The 24,212-nt window shown below is 47.6% G+C and overlaps 1 protein-coding gene across 12 annotated transcripts in view; it reads right to left on the bottom strand.

The window, feature by feature from the left end:
• The window catches only part of macrod2 (mono-ADP ribosylhydrolase 2), a 486,124-nt gene that overhangs the window by 162,139 nt on the left and 299,773 nt on the right, over positions 1-24,212 (bottom strand). The window lies entirely within an intron of this gene.

Below are 24,212 nucleotides of genomic sequence, written 5' to 3' on the forward strand. Positions count from 1 at the left end.
ACTAGGAGGTGCAGCTCCGACCGAGAACGGGCTCATGAAAGCACGAGCTTGTAAATTAGCATATTGTGTCACGCGTCTCCTAATAAGCATGCGGAATAACAAGGTCGAACCGCACCGAGTCCTTGATTTCTGAACCTCCGTGCTGACAATAATGTCGAGCAACAGAAACACAAGGCTAAGGCACATCATTTTAAAGTACAATAAGGCAAGTTAAATGCATCATTAAATGCAAAACGTCTGGGCACGAGTCTAGTCCGGACTTCCTGTAGGCTATTAGGAAAAGGGCTACTTCTTTTTCTCCCCAGCACCGATGGCTCTCGGGCCTGTATCTGCAGCTCTTCCGATCTCACACTTTCTCTCTGTCTTTCCCTCTTCTCACTCCTCCCTTCTCATGCTCTCTCTCTCTCTCTCTCTCTCCTCTCCCTCCATGCACTCCTCCAAAAGAACAAGCACGTCCTGTGGCGTAGTCATCAACAGCCGGCATCTCCTGGCCCTCAACGTCCTTCCTCTCCCCACGCTGCATTTAATTTGAAGTTCTCAGCCCCTACGTGGCATCAGCATCTCACCACCACAACGCTTGGGAACACGGGAGGCTCCGCACGGGAGGCCGCGCTGTGTCGGCCACCTCCGATCGATTAACGATTATTTTGGTGGGAGAGAATTATAGATTTCCACAGTGGTGTTCACAGCCTTGTGATCAAAATCTCACAGAGGTGCACAGCATGTTGTATTAAAAAAACAACAACCTGATGGTTATTTTGCAGAGCGCACCTGGGTGCAGTGGCCTACGTCAAAAATTAAAATATGTAAAATGTAGTATGTTGTCTGCTTAGGCAAAGGCCGCACACAAACCCCGCAACCACCCGCTAGTTGGATTAGGACGATGACGTTATAGATTATGAGCCATTAGGAGAATGCCTGTGGCCTGAGCAGACTGTGAGAAAGAGGCATGCTGGGAGTTGGAGTTTGCTGGCCTCCTGACAAACGCACAGCACATGCTCACAGAATTCAACCACCTGCAGATATTAAAGCAGCGCATTCAAATGCCACTGTGATTTACTGGTTATTGAGAAAAGGACATGGCTGAAGTCTCGTGTGGTCCGAGCGCTCAGGTAATAAAGTACAATGGTTTAAAGGAGATCTGATATTGTTGTGTGACCAACGGTCCGAAAGCTCTTGAAAACGCTGGAATTTGTTGGTAGTGGACTGAAATAAGGTCCCTGTTAAAAGGGGGGGGGGGGACCTCCACAAGTATATACAAGCGCAGAAAGTAAGTATAAGGTAAGTAAGCTGTGCACGGTAAGGAAAAGTACATAGTGAAAAGGCTGCAGATGAAAAAGTCCCGTAACCATAAGAAATTACATAAAGGACATGTATGTTAAGTAAAGAAGTGTGCGTTAAGTAAGGAAGTGTATGTTAAGTAAAGAAGTGTGCGTTAAGTAAGGAAGTGTATGTTAAATGAGGAAGTGTGCGTTAAGTAAGGAACTGTATGTTAAATGAGAAAGTGTGCGTTAAGTAAGGAAGTGTATGTTAAGTAAAGAAGTGTGCGTTAAGTAAGGAACTGTATGTTAAGTGAGAAAGTGTGCGTTAAGTAAGGAAGTGTATGTTAAGTAAAGAAGTGTGCGTTAAGTAAGGAAGTGTATGTTAAGTAAAGAAGTGTGCGTTAAGTAAGGAAGTGTATGTTAAGTGAGGAAGTGTGCGTTAAGTAAGGAAGTGTATGTTAAGTAAAGAAGTGTGCGTTAAGTAAGGAAGTGTATGTTAAGTGAGGAAGTGTGCGTTAAGTAAGGAAGTGTATGTTAAGTGAGGAAGTGTGCGTTAAGTAAGGAACTGTATGTTAAGTGAGAAAGTGTGCGTTAAGTAAGGAAGTGTATGTTAAATGAGGAAGTGTGCGTTAAGTAAGGAAGTGTATGTTAAGTGAGGAAGTGTGCGTTAAATAAGGCAGTGTATGTTAAGTGAGGAAGTGTGCGTTAAATAAGGCAGTGTATGTTAAGTGAGGAAGTGTGCGTTAAGTAAGGAAGTGTATGTTAAGTGAGGAAGTGTGCGTTAAGTAAGGAAGTGTATGTTAAGTGAGGAAGTGTGCGTTAAGTAAGGAAGTGTATGTTAAGTGAGGAAGTGTGCGTTAAGTAAGGAAGTGTATGTTAAGTGAGGAAGTGTGCGTTAAGTAAGGAACTGTATGTTAAGTGAGAAAGTGTGCGTTAAGTAAGGATGTGTATGTTAAATGAGGAAGTGTGCGTTAAGTAAGGAAGTGTATGTTAAGTGAGGAAGTGTGCGTTAAGTAAGGAAGTGTCTGATAAGTGAGGAACTGTGTGTTAAGTAAGGAAGTGTATGTTAAGTGAGGAAGTGTGCGTTAAGTAAGGAAGTGTATGTTAAGTGAGGAAGTGTGCGTTAAGTAAGGAAGTGTATGTTAAGTGAGGAAGTGTGCGTTAAGTAAGGAAGTGTATGTTAAGTGAGGAAGTGTGCGTTAAGTAAGGAACTGTATGTTAAGTGAGAAAGTGTGCGTTAAGTAAGGAAGTGTATGTTAAATGAGGAAGTGTGCGTTAAGTAAGGAAGTGTATGTTAAGTGAGGAAGTGTGCGTTAAATAAGGCAGTGTATGTTAAGTGAGGAAGTGTGCGTTAAATAAGGCAGTGTATGTTAAGTGAGGAAGTGTGCGTTAAGTAAGGAAGTGTATGTTAAGTGAGGAAGTGTGCGTTAAGTAAGGAAGTGTATGTTAAGTGAGGAAGTGTGCGTTAAGTAAGGAAGTGTATGTTAAGTGAGGAAGTGTGCGTTAAGTAAGGAAGTGTATGTTAAGTGAGGAAGTGTGCGTTAAGTAAGGAACTGTATGTTAAGTGAGAAAGTGTGCGTTAAGTAAGGAAGTGTATGTTAAATGAGGAAGTGTGCGTTAAGTAAGGAAGTGTCTGATAAGTGAGGAACTGTGTGTTAAGTAAGGAAGTGTATGTTAAGTGAGGAAGTGTGCGTTAAGTAAGGAAGTGTATGTTAAGTGAGGAAGTGTGCGTTAAGTAAGGAAGTGTATGTTAAGTAAGGAAGTGTATGTTAAGTGAGGAAGTGTGCGTTAAATAAGGCAGTGTATGTTAAGTGAGGAAGTGTGCGTTAAGTAAGGAAGTGTATGTTAAGTGAGGAAGTGTGCGTTAAGTAAGGAAGTGTATGTTAAGTGAGGAAGTGTGCGTTAAGTAAGGAAGTGTATGTTAAGTGAGGAAGTGTGCGTTAAGTAAGGAAGTGTATGTTAAGTGAGGAAGTGTGCGTTAAGTAAGGAAGTGTATGTTAAGTGAGGAAGTGTGCGTTAAGTAAGGAAGTGTATGTTAAACGTGGGTTTTTAAGCTCAGCGGTCTCAACCCAAACATCCCTGGCAGGAGTCGGGCTCGCCCAGGGAGGACCCTGAATGACAAACTAATCATCAGTCCACTCCTGCTTCTTCACGCAGACTGACACATAGCAAGCTCATTTATCAATCCCTGCACAAAACAGCTCATTACATCCCATGATGTTGGCATGGCGCCTTGCGTTGCTTTGGGCTGTGGCACAAAAGGAATGTTAAGACGGAATGAGGATTCCAAAACGCTCATTCGGATCCAATCAGGGAACCGGGTTTTCTCCGAAAGGACTCCTTTGTGTCGACTGGCAAATGAAAAGGTGAGTGCCAGCAATAGTGTGTTCTCTCATTCGACCCGCACTGCCGCAATCGCAGCTGCCTTCAGCTGGGACTGGATTTGTTTCCTTCGGAATATGAACACTAACGCTGGGATGGTTCTTGATGAGTTCTGGTGCTTTTTCAGAAAACGTAGGGTTTTTTTTTTGTTTGTTTGTTTCTGTTTTGTTTTTAATTCCCTGATTTTTCAGCGAAAGCTGTAATATCTTCGGAAAGCCAGAAAGGAAGGACACGACAGTGGAAGAATAAAACCACAAGGAGGAGTAGGAACAGCTGGCATGCTGCATGAGACTACCAATCAGTTGATTAGCGAGAGAAGAAGGGCCTGACCATTTCCCTGTCAGCGCAGCGTCACGGGTGGAGACACAGGGAACGCCGCCACCCGACCCGGAGAATGACGTCTCGGGTATCCGCGCGCCGACGACTCCGCGGTCAAATTATCAGCTCCAATCACGGCAAGATTGTCACTCAAATTGCTCCTTCATTGACTGTCATTCCACTTTAATTGCGCGGCTAATCAAAACAAACTGCCGGCGCGTGGTCATGCGTGGCGGACTGCTCGGGTGGCGCTCTGATGGATGAGGTGGACTGGCAGCGGAGCCGTGGTGGCAGTCTCGCCCCAACATTCATCATCGTTACCCGGACCACCAGCGCCAGACGCACATGCCCCCTCCCCCGCCAGTCCTCTCCCCACCCAAAGAAATCTTATTTCCTTCTATATCATTTCTATAATATAATAATTCTATAATAACAAAAGGTCTGGATTAAAACAACCTTCAACATCTGTTTTATTAAGGGCAAAAAGGATACTACCACTAGCCTGCACTTTGTGAATTAATCTCAAATTAATGCCTTCCTCAGCAAAACATAACTTTTTAATTTAAGACTCTATATAGGCAATAAAGGATCGCGTGAGTCATGTTTGGTCTCGCCTGCTCACTTTCAGAGGGCCTGATTGGTCCTTTTCGCATTTGCATATGCTGAAATGACAAAAACTATTATTGATTCTGACAACACATATGTTCTCTAGGATGCTGCATTACTCAAACACTGTCTGTTCCAAAAGGTCATCTCTGTGAAGGAGGATTCAACAGAGATTTCTTGTTCTCTTTCAGCAGATATCTGCTTTCACTTTAGACGGCTAGTGGTTAACTCTCGTCTGAGCCCCCTGGAGAGGAGCTTGTCACTTCCGTCAGATCTCGGAGTGTCTTGGCTCTTAGCGTCAAGGCTAAATCCTTTCCAGACTAGGAACAATTGCAGCAAATTTGGACTAAAAAATACAGTTGAAATGCTGTCACAGTCTCTCAAAATCAGGCTTGTTTGACAAGAATAAATGACAAGTAATCTCCCCGGTCAGCTCGTCAGGCCCCGCCCAGCCTGGCATTGCCCCGCCCAGCCCCCGCCCAGCCCACTTAGAGGACTATCAGCCGCAGCTGCTGAAGAACCGCTCATCGGTCAATGTCGGAGCTGACAGCACTCAGGAATGGGTCTCCCCCGAGTAAATAGAGGTCACGTTGGCCGTCCCCTGAGCAGCCGACGACGCCTGATAGCAGCGAAAGGTAAAGGCAGAGGGAGCAAACCCCCCCGGGGAGGACAGGCTGAGCTGAGAACGCCTCACACTGACTCCAGGCCTCCGTCGAGCGTCGTGTCCTGCTGGAATCCCGAGCACCGCTCAGCTCATTATGTGGACTAGAGGAGGCTTGAGTGGACAAATGAGAGCTCCAGAGACTACGGGCCCAGCGCGGGGGGCTTTCAGCAGAGAGGCAGGTGGGACCGTGGCCGGCCTTGCGACCCACATCAGCACCAACATGATGGGGCAACTCGCTGGGGGGGAACTGCGTGAGAGGGGCAATAGGGCCCACTAAAGTGTCAAGGATAAACACATGAGCCCGAGGCGATTGGAAAATCCGCGATCAGGAAAAAAAAAAAAAAGCGGAATTAAAAATGCGCAATAAAAAATTTAAAAAAAAAGTAAAAAAAATTGCAAAACTACAATCAAAAAAGCACAACTAAAAGCGTGCATTGTAGTGGTCGGAAGTGGGAGGGGCCAGTCTCGGGGGCGGGGTCAGCAATGTGGGCGGAGCCTCGAATCTCAGATAAAACAAAGGCAAGCATAAAAGATGTCCCACGGCAATGGCTGCATAGATTTCGGAACCCTCTACGTCAAAAGCAACAGTCATGAAGGCCACGCAAACAAAGAAGGGAGGCAAGGTCAGCTCAGGACGGCTGCTCTCCACGCGGGATGCTCCCACTGCTCCTTCCTGTTGGAGCTCACCAACAACAGCCTCTTGTTTGAGGACTAATCTGGAAATAGGAGCCACATGCGTCTGCTTCAGTACTCACTGCCACACACATATGGGACCTTGATTGGATAATTTGGGGGGGGTGTGTGTGTGTGAGAAAGTGCGTGTGTGTATGTGTGTGTGTGAGAAAGTGCATGTGTGTGTGAGTGTAGGCGTGTTCCTGTGTGTGCGTGTGCACGTACGTACGTATGTATGTGTGTGTGTGTGTGTGTGTGGTGTGTGTGTGTGTACGCACGCAAGTGTGTAGGGAGATACTGTACTAAAGGAGAAAATATACGTGAACCTCAGAGTGTGTGTGGTCAGTGAGAAAGTGTCAACATGTCACGGCCTGCAGCTGATTGGAGGGTTAAGGCTAAACACCGTTATTAAACCAAGTGGCTGTGATTCAGTTCCACAAAATGGGCCATTTCACACGTCTCCATGCTGCACAAAAGATGGGAGTGGGGGTGGGGGGGCGGAGTTTAAGAAGCATGTAAAACTGGGCAAATGGTGTGCGATACTTGTGAAGCTCGCCGATCAACACCACGACATTAAGAGCGCGTCGAAATCCCAGCATGCCTTTCTTTGGTGCACACCTGCGGAGGTGGTTCAGTGGTGTCCTGTGGGGAGCTGCTGGGCTCTGACAGAACAGCTCTGTCCAGCACACACACACACACACACACACACACACACACACACACACACACACACACACACACACACACACACACAGTTCTGACAGCACAGCTCTGTCCTGCAGTTCTGCGGTGCCATTTAGCCTGGAGCAGGGCTGGCAGCGGACTACTACACCCTCCCCACACCCACCCCACCTGACCTTTAAAACCTACCTCGCCCTCCACATTTGGCTTCACACGCCACTAAAGGTGCCAAGCGCTCCGCGGCTCGGAGCGGGAGAGAGAGCAAGCGTAGGGAGACGGGAGCTAATTGAGCTGGAATGTGGCGTCAGGAGAAAGGCACAAGACCGATGCTTCTCTCCGGCTCCGAGGGCGCGGGAAAGGTGATCGGGACGCCCCCGGCGTTCTCCGTCTCGGAGAGGAGGCCCTTCCACAGCAAAGTTCCTGTCTGTGCATCGCGCACCGACATCAACGTGGCAGGCAGCGTTTCAGAAGAACAGCAGCACAACGCAAACGGAACAAAATGATGAATAGCAGGGAAAAGAATGCATACATCAGAGCTGTCTCACACACACACACACACACACACGCATATACACACACTCATAAAGAAGACACACGCGCACAAATAAAAACACAAATACATGCACACACACACACATATGCAAATACATGTATGCATACACATCAACACATGTGAACACACATGAACACACACACACACACACACACACACACACACAATCATAATTCCTCTGATTTTGTCCTTCTCATTCAAACACACACCAACACACACAAACACATCAAAGTGCACTCACACACATGCGCGCACACACGGTTCCAAGACAAATGAAAATCTCATCGGTGCTCCTGTGATTTACAGGATAAATTGCCTCACCTATTCTGCATCACTTTCCGCAGCCAGACATGTTCAACGAAGTGCGCGAAACAATTTCGGCGCTGAAGGACAAACTCGGCGGCACGGTGTTCTTTAACCGCGAGAGGAGGACAGGTGGACCCGCGTCGGATCTTCTCCTCACGCTTTAGCCGCGGCCCGTCCTGTACAACACCCGCACCCACGGGGGCAGAGCTCAAGTGAGAGGCTTTGAATTCTCAGACGTGAACACCTTTATTTTAACCCACCCGGGCTTGACCCTTGCTGCTCTCCAATTCACGCTACCGCATGGCAGACTGCTCTAAAGAATTCCGCATTTGTACGCAGCAGACCATCCATCTCCAGCTCCACACCGCGAACTTAGCCTTCAGTTACGCACGGAAAGTTGAGCTAGGCCTTCTACTAATGGTGTGGAAGACGGAAGATACAGTGATGAAGGCATACAGCAACTTCTCAATGAAGTCTGCTATTGCTGTACTAGCAGTACTGGGTTGAAGACTTAAGACTGAACCCGGGTAACAGAGGATCTGTGCTGCAAACATCCTGCAAGTAAAACATGGAACCCCCGGTGATGATCAAAGGTAGGAAGAACAGGAAGGGACAAAGGATGGCATGAGGTAGTCGGGTTAACCACTCCAGTGGACACTTTAATTTTAGGATGCTTTAATAGCATGGACAAGAAATTCAAGGCTGAATTTTCAAACTGGGATTTCCTTTAATGTGCGCCCTTCAGTGCGTGACTACGGACATCACTGAAATCCTCTTTTGGGAGGCTGGATACCTGTAGTACCGTTTGGGAATTATGTTTAGTAGCTTCTAAACGGCCCACTAAAAAGGTGTTAGAAATTACAGCTGACTGACATGTTGCCAGGGCAACAGCAGCTAACAATAGGACAGGGAGCGCTTGATTGGAATGAATTCCCATCCATCTCCGCGGCATGTTAACATAGCTTGTTTGCTCGTGCTTGTTTACTAAGATACGAAGAATAAAATCTGCATTTATCGACTTACACGTTGCATTTAATTCAGGTCAAGTCCAGCCTCCACCTTTTTTCAAAAGAGAGTCGGCACAGGCCAGGACAAACACCTAAACGAACAGGTTAAACATAGCGGCACAACAAACACCTAACGAACAGGTTAAACATAGCGCCACAACAAACACCTAACGAACAGGTTAAACATAGCGCCACAGCAAACACCTAAACAAACAGGTTAAACATAGCGCCACAGCAAACACCTAAACGAACAGGTTAAACATAGCGCCACAACAAACACCTAACGAACAGGTTAAACATAGCGCCACAACAAACACCTAACGAACAGGTTAAACATAGCGCCACAGCAAACACCTAAACGAACAGGTTAAACATAGCGCCACAACAAACACCTAACGAACAGGTTAAACATAGCGCCACAACAAACACCTAAACGAACAGGTTAAACATAGCGGGACAACAAACACCTAACGAACAGGTTAAACATAGCGCCACAACAAACACCTAACGAACAGGTTAAACATAGCGGGACAACAAACACCTAACGAACAGGTTAAACATAGCGCCACAACAAACACCTAACGAACAGGTTAAACATAGCGCCACAACAAACACCTAACGAACAGGTTAAACATAGCGCCACAACAAACACCTAAACGAACAGGTTAAACATAGCGCCACAACAAACACCTAACGAACAGGTTAAACATAGCGCCACAACAAACACCTAAACGAACAGGTTAAACATAGCGCCACAGCAAACACCTAAACGAACAGGTTAAACATAGCGCCACAACAAACACCTAAACGAACAGGTTAAACATAGCGCCACAACAAACACCTAACGAACAGGTTAAACATAGCGCCACAACAAACACCTAAACGAACAAGTTAAACATAGCGCCACAACAAACACCTAACGAACAGGTTAAACATAGCGCCACAACAAACACCTAACGAACAGGTTAAACATAGCGCCACAACAAACACCTAACGAACAGGTTAAATGTGTAGCTCCACAAAAAACATCTAACAAATATATTAAACGTGCTCATCCACAACAAACTCCTAACACACAGATTACAAAATTGCAGCCCCACAATAAACACCTCACACACACACACACACACGCACACTACAAGTGCAGCTCCAATAAACATTTAAAAACAGACATTGACACATGGCCTTCCATCCTAAATGTATTATTAATATCCAAGTTCATACTGCTAAAGCAGTAAATAACATGACCATCAATGAAGCTTAGAGTTTTGGAAAGATGTTATGAGGGGAAAATTGCACGCCTCTACCGTGAATTACCTCATTACTTAATTAATTATACAGCTGACTGAGGACAGGAGTTGAACTGTGGACCAAATATGCTTCATGCCTGGAGTCTCCTACGTGCATTTGTGTTGAGCACAAGTGATTAAGTCATCCACCTTCTAGTGAGGGTGAGACCAAGAGTGAGAGTGAGAGTGAGCGGGAAGGTAAGAGTGGGGGGGAAAGTGAGCTGCTGGGTGGGAACAGTAATGTGAGGTCGGTGGACTTCCCTCCATGCTGCGTGTCGGGTGGAGGTTGTGTGTGTACCCTGCAGAACGGCCCTGACAGGGTGTTTCATTATGTAGCCCTCTACAGCCCTGGGGTCTCCTCACCAGAGCATCATCTCCAGGAGTGTGCGTGTGTTTGTGTGCACGCGCATGTGAGTGAGCGTGTCTCCACGACGGTACCCGACCTCCTTCAAAACACGCTACGATTCACCACCCTGCCATGTATAAATAACTCCCAGTGTGCCTGGCTTTGCGAGCAGGAGACAGACTGAGACTCGGATCAGGAGCGAGACTCGGGTCAGGAGCGAGACTCGGATCAGGCCAATGGCAGTGGAGCTGTCAGGACTGCGGGCAGGGGGGGGGTGTGGCACAGGGAGACTAAGGCAGCTGGCATGTTAGTGGATGGAGAGGACGTCGGGCAGACGGTGTCACTCGCCCGAGAGCATTCACACTACCACACCAGATGAGGGCATCCTCCACACTGCCACATATGGGATTGGGTCGGGGTGGGTCGAGACGGGTGGGGGTGTAGGGCTAGACACCAAGCCGCAGATCTCTGCCGTGAGAAGGAGCCGTGTGCCCTAAAGTCGCTCCTCGACAACTCCTCGATAACGTAATCGCACCATGCCAGAATGGAAAGGAAGAGCATACACCAGGCAAACGCACAACCGCAGCCTGGCTGGCTCTCGCCACAGAAGCATCGTGTTCGTGCCAGTTAGAAATAAGCGTCACAATCTGATCACAGATCAGTTCTCACCTCGCAGAGGGTGGGAAATATCCATCACATCGATGTTAATATATAACAAACTGAAACAGGAAGGGGAAAAAAAGTGTCAGAATCTACAAAAAGACGTCTGCGAGGACACAAAGACGGGAAAACAGCATTTACATGAACTTTTGGCGGAGAAGCAAGCTCACGCTGGAGAGAATGTGAACAGCAGAATGTGGGCGTGGCCTGTGACTACAGCCTACGTCCTCGGCACGTGACCCTGAGCTTCACTTCAAGGAACAATGCGGGTTTACTCCACCTGTCCGCTCGCGACCCTCAGGGGTCACGCAGTGTTTCCCTGACCCAATGCCCCCGGTTCAGTGGCTAATTGCTACACCTGTAGGGAAAGAAACTGGGTGGAGGTCTCAGAACAGCGGAGGTCTCAGGTCTCCGGCTGGGACACCCCTCACTAAGAGGCTTTGCCGAGGATATTGGGGGGGGGGGTATGGGGTTGTGACCAGTTCCACAGACAGGGAAGTGATCACCCCATCTGGTGTGGGAGCAGGAATCGCAACTCGGCCTGACAGATGAAGTGACGACTGGACTGGGCGGAGGAGGGGAAGGCTGGGCGGAGCAAACCAGCGGGTGGAGCTGCAGCTTTCCCTCCGCTATGGCCGTTCAAATGACTCAGGGCTCGTTTAATGATACTGAGGGTTCGGTTTAGAACGTGCGAGGGCTCATTTAAGGACACGTGAGGGTTCAGTTAAGGTCACGTAGGGACACGTGAGGACACGTTAAGCAAACATGAGAATTTTGTTAAAGGACAAAGGAGGAACCCTTAAGGTAGAATGGGATCAAAAACCAGTTCCTCTGTGTGACTGCTGGCAGTGAAAGCCTTGCCCTTTGACCTGTGACATTTAGGTTTGAAGCTACTGTTCAGGGACTCGGACACACCCAAAGAAAAAAGGTTCGGAGAAGGAACACCGAGTTCCCACGTCTCACACTCCTGGTTAGCTCCCAAACGCACTGGTTCCGATGGTAGAATGTTATACTTCTTCCTTGGAATAAGAATGTGGCATCGTGGCAAAAAGTCTCCATATGACAATCAAACTCCGATGCTGTGTCTATCTATGTCTGTGTATCTAGGCAACAGAGGGATACAGTGAAAGGGGCTGCACTGCTCGCTAGCTGTTGCTAGGAAACTAGGGGGGGAAGCTAGTGTGCTGCTTGCCGGTTCCCACTCTAATAGTTAGAGTTTGATGGAGCCCCACGCGTAAGGAGATGAGGGGTGACGAGATGCCGTACTCCGTCTTACCCAGAACAGCACGCATCACACCCAGAGAGAGAGAGAGAGAGAGAGAGAGAGAGAGAGAGAGAGAGAGAGAGAGAGAGAGAGAGAGAGATCACCTTTGTAATCACTTTCATAATCACCTTTATCCTCTAATATAATTAGTTATTATTACTGATTTTATTTTATCTAGATTATTAACACTTGTCACGCTTTTTTTTACTTTTATTGTTACTATTCTTTAATTTATGACCATCAGAACCATTATCGTCATATTCAGCTCAAAACTATTTGCTTTGGCAAAATTGTGTCTGATACAGTCATGCCAATAAAGCTACCTTGAATTGAAAATTTAATTGTGTGTGAGAGAGAGAGAGAGAGAGCGAGTGAGAGAGTGAATGAGAGTGTGAGAAAGAGAGAATATGAGGGAGAGGGAGAGATAGAGAGCGCATGAAAGGGAGAAGGGAAAAGTACGTCAGAGAGAACGAGAGAGAAAACGAGAGAGGGACGAGGAGAAAGAGAGAGAGAGAGGATGAGAGACAGGAGAGAGAAACAGTAGGGGAGAGACAGACAGACAGGTATGGGAGGGAGAGAGAGACAGACAGATATGGGAGGGAGAGAGAGACAGACAGATATGGGAGGGAGAGAGAGAGAGACAGACAGGTATGGGAGGGAGAGAGAGAGACAGACAGGTATGGGAGGGAGAGAGAGACAGACAGGTATGGGAGGGAGAGAGAGACAGACAGACAGGTATGGGAGGGAGAGAGAGACAGACAGATATGGGAGGGAGAGAGAGAGACAGACAGGTATGGGAGGGAGAGAGAGACAGACAGACAGGTATGGGAGGGAGAGAGAGACAGACAGATATGGGAGGGAGAGAGAGACAGACAGATATGGGAGGGAGAGAGAGACAGACAGGTATGGGAGGGAGAGAGAGAGACAGACAGGTATGGGAGAGAGAGACAGACAGATATGGGAGGGAGAGAGAGACAGACAGGTATGGGAGAGAGAGAGAGACAGACAGGTATGGGAGGGAGAGAGAGAGACAGACAGGTATGGGAGGGAGAGAGAGACAGACAGACAGGTATGGGAGGGAGAGAGAGAGACAAATATGGGAGGGAGAGAGAGACAGACAGATATGGGAGGGAGAGAGAGACAGACAGGTATGGGAGGGAGAGAGAGAGACAGACAGGTATGGGAGAGAGAGACAGACAGATATGGGAGGGAGAGAGAGACAGACAGGTATGGGAGAGAGAGAGAGACAGACAGGTATGGGAGGGAGAGAGAGAGACAGACAGGTATGGGAGGGAGAGAGAGAGACCCACACAACCAGAGGGGATGGCATTTGCATATAAGTGGCATGTGATTTATTGAAAGGTGAGCGGGAATAAGGGAGAAAGAGAGAGAGAGAGAGAGAGAGAGAGAGAAATGGGTAGCTGTTAGGAGAGAGGTGATGTGCTTGGGTACCTATAGACAGGCAGGAGGACAGGGCTTGACTCCAGATGCACAGCCCACAGAAGTCCCCGGCACCACGGGAGGAGCTGAGAGAAAAGCAGACGCACGTGTGGAGAGCGCGCGAAGGGGCGGGGCAGGGTGGAGCGTGATCGCTGATGAAGAGGAGTCGGGTCGTGGGAGGAAGTGCTTTCCGCGCAGACAAGTCTGAGTCAAAAGCGATATCAGAGTGCATGAGTTTGATGACCTGAAGCAAAAGCACGCAGAAACCGGGAGGGCGACCGGCAGAAGCAGCAGAGCCGCCGTAGAGGCGTTTAACGTGTTAACGTGGAACTGGAGAAGGACTCTCGGGAGCTAGATGGCAAACATTGCCAATCTGATACCCGGAGAAAGAACGCGACCTCTGTACTACGAGCTAACAAGTCATGACAACAGGACACACAACAGCTCCAGCGTGAGGGCAGGACTCTGTTTTAATGGAGAGAGGGCTTGTTGAAAGCTAAACGATGGAGTCACTGCTACTATGTAACAAATCTGTTTCCAGCTTCGTTGGGAACTTCACTGTGCGTGTGCACACTCTGCTGAGCTTCTTAATGACTCCTGGACCCATGATGTATATAACGCAGAACTGTGTCACACACAGCTCTCACATCAGTGGTCTTGCGGCCATAAAATATTTGGCAGGAGCCCGGTCCAAGTCCGAGTAGTGGACAGCAGCTCCTCTGTGTAACAGTCGCATTCTCATACGCCGCACGAAACCCCATAGCCAGCGTGCAGGGTAAGCGCCCCGTCCCTCAGTTTTAGTGGGGAGTGTTACTGTTTTTAGAAAGGGCGGGGCCAAGCTGAATTAAAAGTCCTCCCGAAGTTTGGGGGATGAGAGGCAAAACCGGCCAGAGTTCAGGTACGGCTGCTGAACACACACTCAAGCCCACAGGAACATGTGGATCACGGCAGTTATGGCAGAACGGCAGACTGAATGAAACCGAAAGGAAATAACACAGAGTTTAAACCTTTGAATTTACTGGGTACAGGGGTAGTGAGTTTGAACACGGGGCCGAGGACTGGTTTTAGACTTTAGTCCCAAACATCATCCCGGAGGGAAAGACGGGGCGAGAGAGAGAAAAAGAGAGAGAGAGAGAGAGAGAGAGAGAGAGAGAGAGAGAGAGAGAGAGAGAGAGAGAGAGAGAGCGAAAGCCTAGACTGGACACAGAAGGTAGACTTCATCTAATGCTGCTTGGCTGGTTTTCTGTGCTCTTCGCTGTATTCGTCTGCATATGAAATCAAAAGAACTGCTGGGAGAACTCTAGGAGGTAGGGCTTACCTGTGAATTTGATATGAGCGATAGAGACAGACACGCGCTCACACACACACACACACACACACACACACCCAGAGTGAGAGAGAGAGAGAGAGAGCGAGAGAGAGAGCCCTTAGCACTGACAGCAGATGGATGGGGAATTTGGAGAGATTTTCTCTGCCACATTGTCTGACAGACAAAAACCCAAATGGCAGAAGCACTGCTACAGAATGAACAGCTGTGGGTAAAAGCACACTACCTAGAGAGGAAGCACACTACCTAGAGAAGAAGCACACTAACTACAGAGGATACAAACTACCCAGAGAGGAAGCACACTACCTAGAGAGGATGCACACTACAGAGAAAGCACACTACCTAGAGAGGACGCACACTACCTAGAGAGGATGTGCACTGCTTAGAGAGGATGTACACTACCTAGAGAGGATGCACACCACCTAGAGAGATAGCGCACCATCTTGACAGAAAGCACACTACCTAGAGAGGAAGCACACTACACAGAAAGCACACTACCCAGAGAGGAAGCACACTACCTAGAGAGGATGCACACTACAGAGAAAGCACACTACCTAGAGAGGACGCACACTACCTAGAGAGGATGTGCACTGCTTAGAGAGGATGTACACTACCTAGAGAGGATGCACACCACCTAGAGAGATAGCGCACCATCTTGACAGAAAGCACACTACCTAGAGAGGAAGCACACTACACAGAAAGCACATTACCTAGAGAGGAAGCACACGACCTAGAGAGGAAGCACAATACCTAGAGAGGAAGCACACTACACAGAAAGCACACTACCTAGAGAGGAAGCACACGACCTAGAGAGGAAGCACACGACCTAGAGAGGAAGCACAATACCTACAGAGGAAGCACACTACCTAGAGAGGAAGCACACGACCTAGAGAGGAAGCACAATACATAGAGAGGAAGCACACTACCTAGAGAGGACGCTGCCTACCTATGTCTAAGGCAAAGAGGGCAGAGGAAAAAGAGCAGAAATAGGTGTGCATTTGCTTGCTCTACTGTTCTTTGGGGCATTAGCTGTTCTGCAGCCTGCCTGTCACTGAGGTCACTGAGCGCAGAGGGTGGAAACGGGCAAAGGAGCACAGAACAGGGACAGGGCAGCATGGCACGTGATGTTAACACAGGCGAATTCCGGAGACGAATGCGAGAAGCGCTGGAAGACTCTCAGCCTGAATTTAAAACCGCCGTTCCCTTGTGATGGCAGCCGTGCTGACATTTAACGGGAGATCAGGTAGGCAGAGGCTAGAAGAGACCTGCTGTAGGCGGACGCGGGAAGTGACCGCATTTGCATCTGGTTTTCAGATGGTACCGGGTTTGTCTGTTCTTTACCTGAGGAACCAGATAGAGAAACTCACCCTGAAAAGTGATGTTCTGATGTTCCACTGGCAGAGCTCGAGGAGATTCCAGCAGGAGTGGAGGCCGAGAGGAGTGTGAACTCTGATCGGCAGATAGCTGAGACACTTCTCTGGGCTTCACACACATGGCTGTCGGCAAGACGAATACTTTCCCACCCTCTCCCTTCAATCGCATCTCTTCCTCTCTCCCCTCCTCTTCTCCCTCTCTGAGGGAAAACACAGGCACCATGGCACATCACGCCGTCAGCGAGCCTATAGACGTTCGGCACGATGAAAGATCCTTGCCTTCGCTCGCCTAACCTTTACAAGCCAGACCAAACAAACCCGGGTTGTCGGTGAACACGGTGGGCATGGAGCGGCTGGCGTTTACAGTAACATTTACCGTTGTTATGTCCCGCATACAGAAGGTGACGCGAACAACCAGCCCAGAGTAATCTACCGCAGCAACACGGCGCCGTCTGAGCGAGCACAGCATGCCGGGATTGCAGCGCGACAGAGGGCCTTTGTTTCATTTCAAACACAGACACTTGCTCCATTCTGGAGCCAAAACCTCTCCGAAGGCATCAAAGATCAGAAACGGCGACTTTCACCCAACACCGCTCATTCTTGTGATGCCACGCTGGGCAAAGGTCACGAAAAAAATCCTGTGTCACGGCACCCCCCAATCCCCCTCTGCTCTACTCTATCACCAATCAAACACGTTCGTTAGATTCCCTTTTGTCATGGAAGTGCGGTTAAAAATTAATCACAATCACTCAACGAGTCAAAGTGCACGGAGGTGTTTCGAAATTTCTGCTTCATTGTCTTCCCATGGTCTTCAGGAGTGCAGATATGAATATACATAACAATAGGCCTGCTCAGAATTATAACAAGTCAGTTACTATGCCACTCCAGGAAGTCTTCCTGGGCACTGAGAGGCAAGCTGATTTGCATATCATTTCCGTATTTAATTTTCCATAGAGGAGACGGGGGCTTGATGTGACCTAATGTGGCGTCTGACACCTCCAAAGCCCTGTAATTACACTTCTGACCTGCTCCTCAACCAGATTCTCTCCAATTAATTGCTAACGCAAATAGAACTTCAGGTGGTCCAGGGTTCACATGGGATGCTATGAATGCACAAAGACTATTACGGCAAACTTTTAATCGACGCGGGAACTTTTTGGCGAAACCATTAGCGGATGACTTTATTGAACGGCCTTGCGGTGTCTGCGAGAGAGGTAACATTTAAACTACAAGGCAATTCAAATGAATCTTTTCAAGATAGCTTCAGTGGCAAGCTTTTAATGAACACGGGGTGCTTCCCACAGAGCTATGTGTTGTAGCTAAAAAGAGATACTGAATTGTAACCTCTACTTTACATACAGCATATGGGCAAACGCATGTGGACACCAGCCCATCACACTTATATAAGATTGTCAGACATTCCTAAACCATAGTCATTATATGAAGCTGGCCTCGCTTTGTGGCTGTTAGCGCTCCCACCTTTCTGGGAAGGCTTTCTACAAAATTTTGTGAATTACAGTCAACAGGACATTTTTGAGGACATGCACTTTCGTTGGACGAGATAACATTCCAAAGGTGTTGGGGGCGGTTGGGGTCAGGGTTCCGTCCAGGCCACTGGAGTTCCTCCAATCCAAAGCCTTCAAGCCATTATTACAGCCCTGTCTTTGTGCACAGGGGCCCAGTCCTGTTTCAACAGGGTCCCCAAACTGTTGGCACTAAGCAGTTAACCGTCTAAAATGAACTTGCTGTATCATGAACAGTCCCTATCTCTGAAAGGGGCCTTGCCCCAAACCCTGCAAAGCAGATCCAGATTATAATCCAGTTACAATCTCTCCTCCACCAAACTTTACTGCTGGAACTGTTTATTAGGGTAGGCTGTGTTCTCCTGCCATGCACCAAACCCAGATACACCCGTCAGACTGTCAGATAGCGAAGTGTAATTCATCACTCCATAGAACACGTTTCCAGTGGTGTCCAATGGTGGTGTGCTTTACACCACTCCAGGCTGTGCTTGGCATTCTGTATAGTGATGTTAGGCTCATGTGTAGCCCATGCGCTGATGTAGAGAATTCCGCAATGAATGATTCCATAGAGGGCGGGTGCGGTCTACATGATGCGCGCATCGACATGCAGCGGTCCTGCGCTGCGAGGTCACGTGGTCGGTCGCTCCACGCCCGGGCCGCTTCCATTTCACAATAACTGCACTTACGGCTGCCCGGAGGACAGCTAGCCCAGCAGAAATGACACGAACCGACGTGTAACAAAGATGCTATGTAAAGAGAGGGCCACATTTCTAGTCCCAGAGTTCTTCAGCACATCCCATTTCACTACCAGGGGTCATGTCCGTGGAGATGCGATGCTAGGTGGTTGATCTGAGCAATTTTAGCTTGGCTAAAACTTCACATTTCTGAAACTATGTACACGCACAGCATCATTTTGGCATTGCGATGACCCTCTCTGCACAACGGGGATGTAGTTTGTTTTTCAGCTTGTCCCTTGATGGAGTGTGTGGAGGAGGAGAGGATTTCTCCAACATCACCTTCTACTCAGCCATCCAGCCATGAAACTAAAGCTGCCATCTGTTCCAGATCAATAGAGGGGGGTGGGGGGAGTTTAGCCTCTTGTTTTCAGGGTCCTTTCCAAACTATGACACATTGATGATTAAAGTAACCTTTCCCTCAGTGGCCTCGGCTCACACGCTAGCAGCTGGGGTTAGAAGACAGGTGCTCGGTACCTTCTATCCCTAATCCTTCTTTTTACTCGCCACGCCTATGTGGATGCACACACCCACACCCACACGCACCCACACACACTTCAAGGGGCTCTGAGTCATAGCTGGTGCTGTCAGGCAAGACCTGTCTTCTTGCTCACCAGTGTGGCAAAGCTGTCATTTTATACGAGGGGGTTGTGGAATATCTGTGTGTGTGTGTGTGTGTGTGTGTTCGCGCACTTGGAGGGGTTCTAACTGTGTTTTTGTGCATGTGTAGGGGGGGGATGAGTCTCAGATTGCTTCTGGAATTCCTCTGTAGTGTCCAATTCAAACTGAGGATCTGTCTGTGAGTGCTTAATTCAAACAGAAGGATTTCTCAAAATGTGTGAGCTAGGCTACTTAAATCTATGGTACACTCAATTGTGAATGTGTCCAGGGCCACCAGCACAACCAAACACAAACAGCTTTGATTCAAACTGATAAAATGAGTTTTCTAAAGGCAAATTTCCACTCTATTATGATTCACCAAGATTTTGAGTTCACGATCATCTGCAGATTTGCACTGGTGCTTATATAGGTAACACTGGAACAAAGCCAATACTAATAACAGCCAATTAAAAGGATGCAAATTCTACACCAAATACTCAAGTCAACCTTTGCAAGAACTCTGGCTGCCTGCTTCCTAAGAGCAGCGCTGAAATGTACAGAATCTAATGTGTAATCACATCAATTATGTCCGACGTTCCACAGTGAAGCACAGAGGCGAGACGGTAAAGAATTCCGGCCGACTGCATGAATGGCCTCACAAGGCAATAGGAACAACGATACATGTTACCATGAAAGAATGACAGACGTGACATTCATTAAACAGTTGGAAATGCATGTTGAATCTGAAGGAATGTAACTTTGAGAAAGCCTTCAAAAACTGACACCCCCCTCCACTCTCTGGCACTTTAGCAAAGCAGACTGAAGATATTATCATGGATATAACCCATTACGGTAAACTGAAGACACTGAATTATATAAAAATTGCTCTTTGCTGGTCAGTCAACTGTGATGGTTGTATGTAGGATGATTTAACATTAGGTACTACAGATGGACAGTGCTGCCTAATATACACATTAAGGCATATCACAAGCATACAGCACAAGCGCAAATGATTAATTAAAGAATTATTTTTATGGCAATCCCAGATACATAATCAGACAAATAAATCACATAGGCTGTGTATATAATAATACCTTCATAATGCATTATGCTTGGTACAGAATGCCTTATTATGATTAAAGTCTTATAGTACATAAGTCCTTAAATTAAGATTCAAGTCTTTATGCCTCATGAATTATTTTAAGCACATACATAACAGATTGATGAACAGATTATAATAAGATTTATGTCACTATGTTTTAGATGCGTACAGAAGCACACTTGGGGACTTCGTGTAAATTTGCCTTCAGCTAAACCTCACCTCTAAGACGGCATTTAAACACGGGAATCAGTCGGTCCTTTACGTGCAGGTCCGGGGTGCTACGTGACCATTGGCGTGTGCATAAAGGCCCTGGCCTCTGCAGACGTGGGCTAACGGGTGCGTCCGCACCCGGGCGCTCCCCTTTGGGCGCAGACCTGTTTCACGTAGCGGGCGCTGCGGAAGAAGTCGCCGAGGCAGAGACGTGCGCGCAGCCTGCTCTCCCCACCCTGGTCAGCCTCTCTAATGGGCAGAATAAGGTTGTCTTAATTGTAGTTTATTCTGCAATGTGATTGCTTTTATTGAGAGCCATTTTTCACGTTAACGAGTCCGTAATGTGAACGCTGATAAGGTAGAGGAAGGCCTCAGGGCGTCCGGTCCTGCCCTGTGTGTCTGGTGGGGTTGCTGTCTTTCTAAATCACCTGGAGTCCCTGCTGGAGGCAGAAGGCTGAACGCTGGCTCCTCCATCACTGTTCTTCAGCAGTCATTAAAGAAGTCAAGTACTTACACCCAAGGGAATTAAGCAGCGTAATCTGGCCGAGCCATTCACACCAGCCGTAGACGGACAGGGGAGCGGAATGGGGGTACACAGACGTTCAGATGCAGATATCTGCAGGGTCGCCATCGTAAAGGCACTTGCGTTCGATTAGCAAACAAACACTCGATATCACGCATATCTGCAGCGAAGGAGCAGCGTCAGCACAGCCGCGCCGGGCCATTACGGAAGACTAATGTCCTCCACTACCCATCTGGACAAAAACCAACGTGAATGCCAAAGCTCATTTTATGAGGCATTCTTCATCAGATACGCGCCGTCTCAAAGCCACTAAACAGGGTTCCCGTCTTTTTCATCAGCGCTCATTTTGCCACACTGACGAGCAAAAGCCAACAGACAATAAACGTGGGCAGAGCTTTAGGTTACAAATCTGTTAGTCAACACATGATGTTTGGTTTCCATTCTGTTAATGTACTATTGTGTTGCAAAGATCTTGAAATCAAAATTAGCAGGATAAAAGGGTTTGAATAAATGCCAGAGACAAAAAAGACTTCAAACCAATCTATTATAAATGCACTCGCACTTCAGAACACTTGGCTTTATAGTTTCGCACAATTCGTATTTAGATGGCGGTACCTTCACCGTTTCAGCCAGTTTCCAATTTTATTTTTTTTTTAAATCTCTGCTGAAAGGTGTCAGCTGATAATGGTTCTATTATTGGATTATGGTGCTATCGGTATGGGGCTCACCAGCCTTCCATCACACACACACACACACACACACACACACACACACACACACACACACACACGTTCACTCACTCACAAACCAGATCCAATTCCAACCCCCCAAAATCCGACCCCGACTTCTGCTCAGCCCTTGAGCTGCCACTGTCTATCACATCTCCATGTCCCTGAATCACGATCATCAGTTCGTCCTTGCAAAGTGGGCTGCTGTGGCCAAAAGCAAAGCCTAGGCTTAGAGACACAGCTTCATGAAATCAAAAAAGGAAAGGAAAAAAAAAAATGTAGATCATTTCTTCAAAGGCACTTACATTTTGAACATTTTTCTGGGGTGACCTTATCTATGATAACGTTCGTGTGTGTGCCAGACCAAATGTGCTGTCAGCGAGCTAGTTTCAGGTCTTTTCGGAGCCGAGCCTTTATTCGGGTCTCTGGGCTGCAGGATTGGCTTTGGTCTCCCGCCTCTGAGAGAAATGTAGTGGCTGATATGATCTCACCGGCGTGTTTGGTGCACACACACCACATAGCCGCCCCCATCAAACACAAGGGGGCCTTCCGAGAGCACTTCTCATGTCCACGGCTGCTGATCTGCGCCTGAGCAAACTCGCTGGCCAATCAGCACCTTGGCATGGAGAACAGGCCCTCTCATTGGCTTGTGTTTTCAGAGCCTCTTGGACTCTGAATGATCTGTGTTTATGTTTATATATAAACATACACATTTACACATTACACATACATATATTCAAAATTGTACATTTCAGACAGAACGTTTCAGACAGAGGTTCAGACAGAAGTATATATATATATATATATATATATATATATATATATATATATATATATATATATATATATATTATAATAATCAGAAGTCTCCTTAAAGCATTCTGTATCACCACAGCACAACAGAGCAGTGGCCGAATCATGGTTAAAGGGGTCTTGTTATTCAGCTGTGCTCTGGAAAAAATGTCTGATTCTCATTTAAACAAGCACTTCTCATGATCTTCTTACGTTTGTCTGCTGGAGAACAACTCTCTTTACAGCACAAGAATAGCAGCAACCTTTCCTGCTGGCTCTCACCCATAAATCTCCAGCCCTGCTATTCACTACTCTATAATTCACCGCAAAAAAAAAAAAAAAAAATAAAGATAAAAAAATCAAGTAAGCAAAAAAAGAGAAAGGAATCCTTATTAAGGAGTGTTACAATAGGCCTCAGAAAAGCTAGCAGGCGAACTCTTACACAGGAGTCCTGAGCTCAGCGGCTCATGTATAGTAATTATCACACTAGTCTACCTTCCGTGCCTTTCAACTGAAGTAGAAAATACATTACAAGATCTAGCATAATGGTTATCCCATTAAATTTTTGTAAAATAAGTTTTGGAGGAAGGACACAGCGAGGCCGACAGTGATAGACACAGTGAAGTCGGCGGCCGTGTCGACGTGGTTTCCATTTTTAAAAGTCTTCCTGTCAAGTTTCTTCCTAGAGCCATCACGGGCTCCTGATTTGGTCCACGAACGGCATCACTTAGACAGCAGGTGCACTTGGTTAACAAGCTTCATCACCATTGGTTGATATCCTTGAAATCATCTTAGCTTGCAAGATTTTTTTCTTTTCCCCTTTAATCAATTTCCTGGTTGCCCATAATTAACATGAGCAGGGAATATTTGCTACTTAACTATATCAGTCAACAGAATGCTAACGTTGTCTTGTCCAGTGCAGATGCCGTCAGCAATTGGTTGCAGCAGGTATCTGCTGCCGTGATTGGTCACACTTCCCTTTATTATTTTCACTTCATTGGCTGCGTCGTGTCCGTATTAAAAGCGCACAGCTGTTCATCTTACTGCCGGTGTACAAACAAACTCTGCAACAAACTCTGTCCCCTTTAAGCATTTAACCTAGCAAACGTTCCGGTTGGACTGGCCGGAAGATTAGCGACCATTTTACAAGGCATCAGAGCCAGGCAGAAGGGCACAGTCTGTAAGGGCCCCGTGACTGCTGTGAAATTTATCCCCTGATTTGGACAGATGATGGAATGTGTCCTCTCAATGACAATGCTCGCCCGCTCCAAGTTTTGTTTCTCCCGGGCAGGAGAGACATCAATTCTGTAGAGCACAAGACCTTTCAAATTTGTATAGATGGAAGGCACACACACACACGTGCGCTTTCACGCATGCACACACACACGCGGACTGCACTTCTTTGGGAGTCGGGCCCTGGAGCATTTCAGCTCGTCACCCAGCTCCCTGCTGTGGCCCGTCCTTCCCATCGGGGCCCCTGCCCCACTCCAGAGCGTTTTGCTGCTCAGTCACGCTCACCGTTTTTCCACAGCTTCCCTTTCCCGGGACTGGGAAGAAGAGGAGCGCAGCGGAGACCACGGGGCTTGCGGAAAGGGAGTGTCTAGAGGGAGAGGGGAAGAGTGAGAAAGATGATTTATCTCCTCAGCTGGAGACGTGAACAGGGGAGGGAGCCGAGAACGTCTCAGTGGCTCCTGAAAAAATTCCTTCAGGGGTAATTTATGGGTCCTGGAGTGGACATGTTAGTGGAGCGAGCTGTGGGCGAGGATCCATCTCCCCCGTAAATGGGACAGTCCTCCCCATGGCCTCCTCTGCCCGGCCTTCCCCTCCTGCGCCTCTGCACCTAGTTCCCC

This window comes from Electrophorus electricus, chromosome 12, assembly GCF_041902795.1.
Source record: "Electrophorus electricus isolate QZ-2024a chromosome 12, ASM4190279v1, whole genome shotgun sequence".
NCBI lineage: Eukaryota > Metazoa > Chordata > Actinopteri > Gymnotiformes > Gymnotidae > Electrophorus > Electrophorus electricus.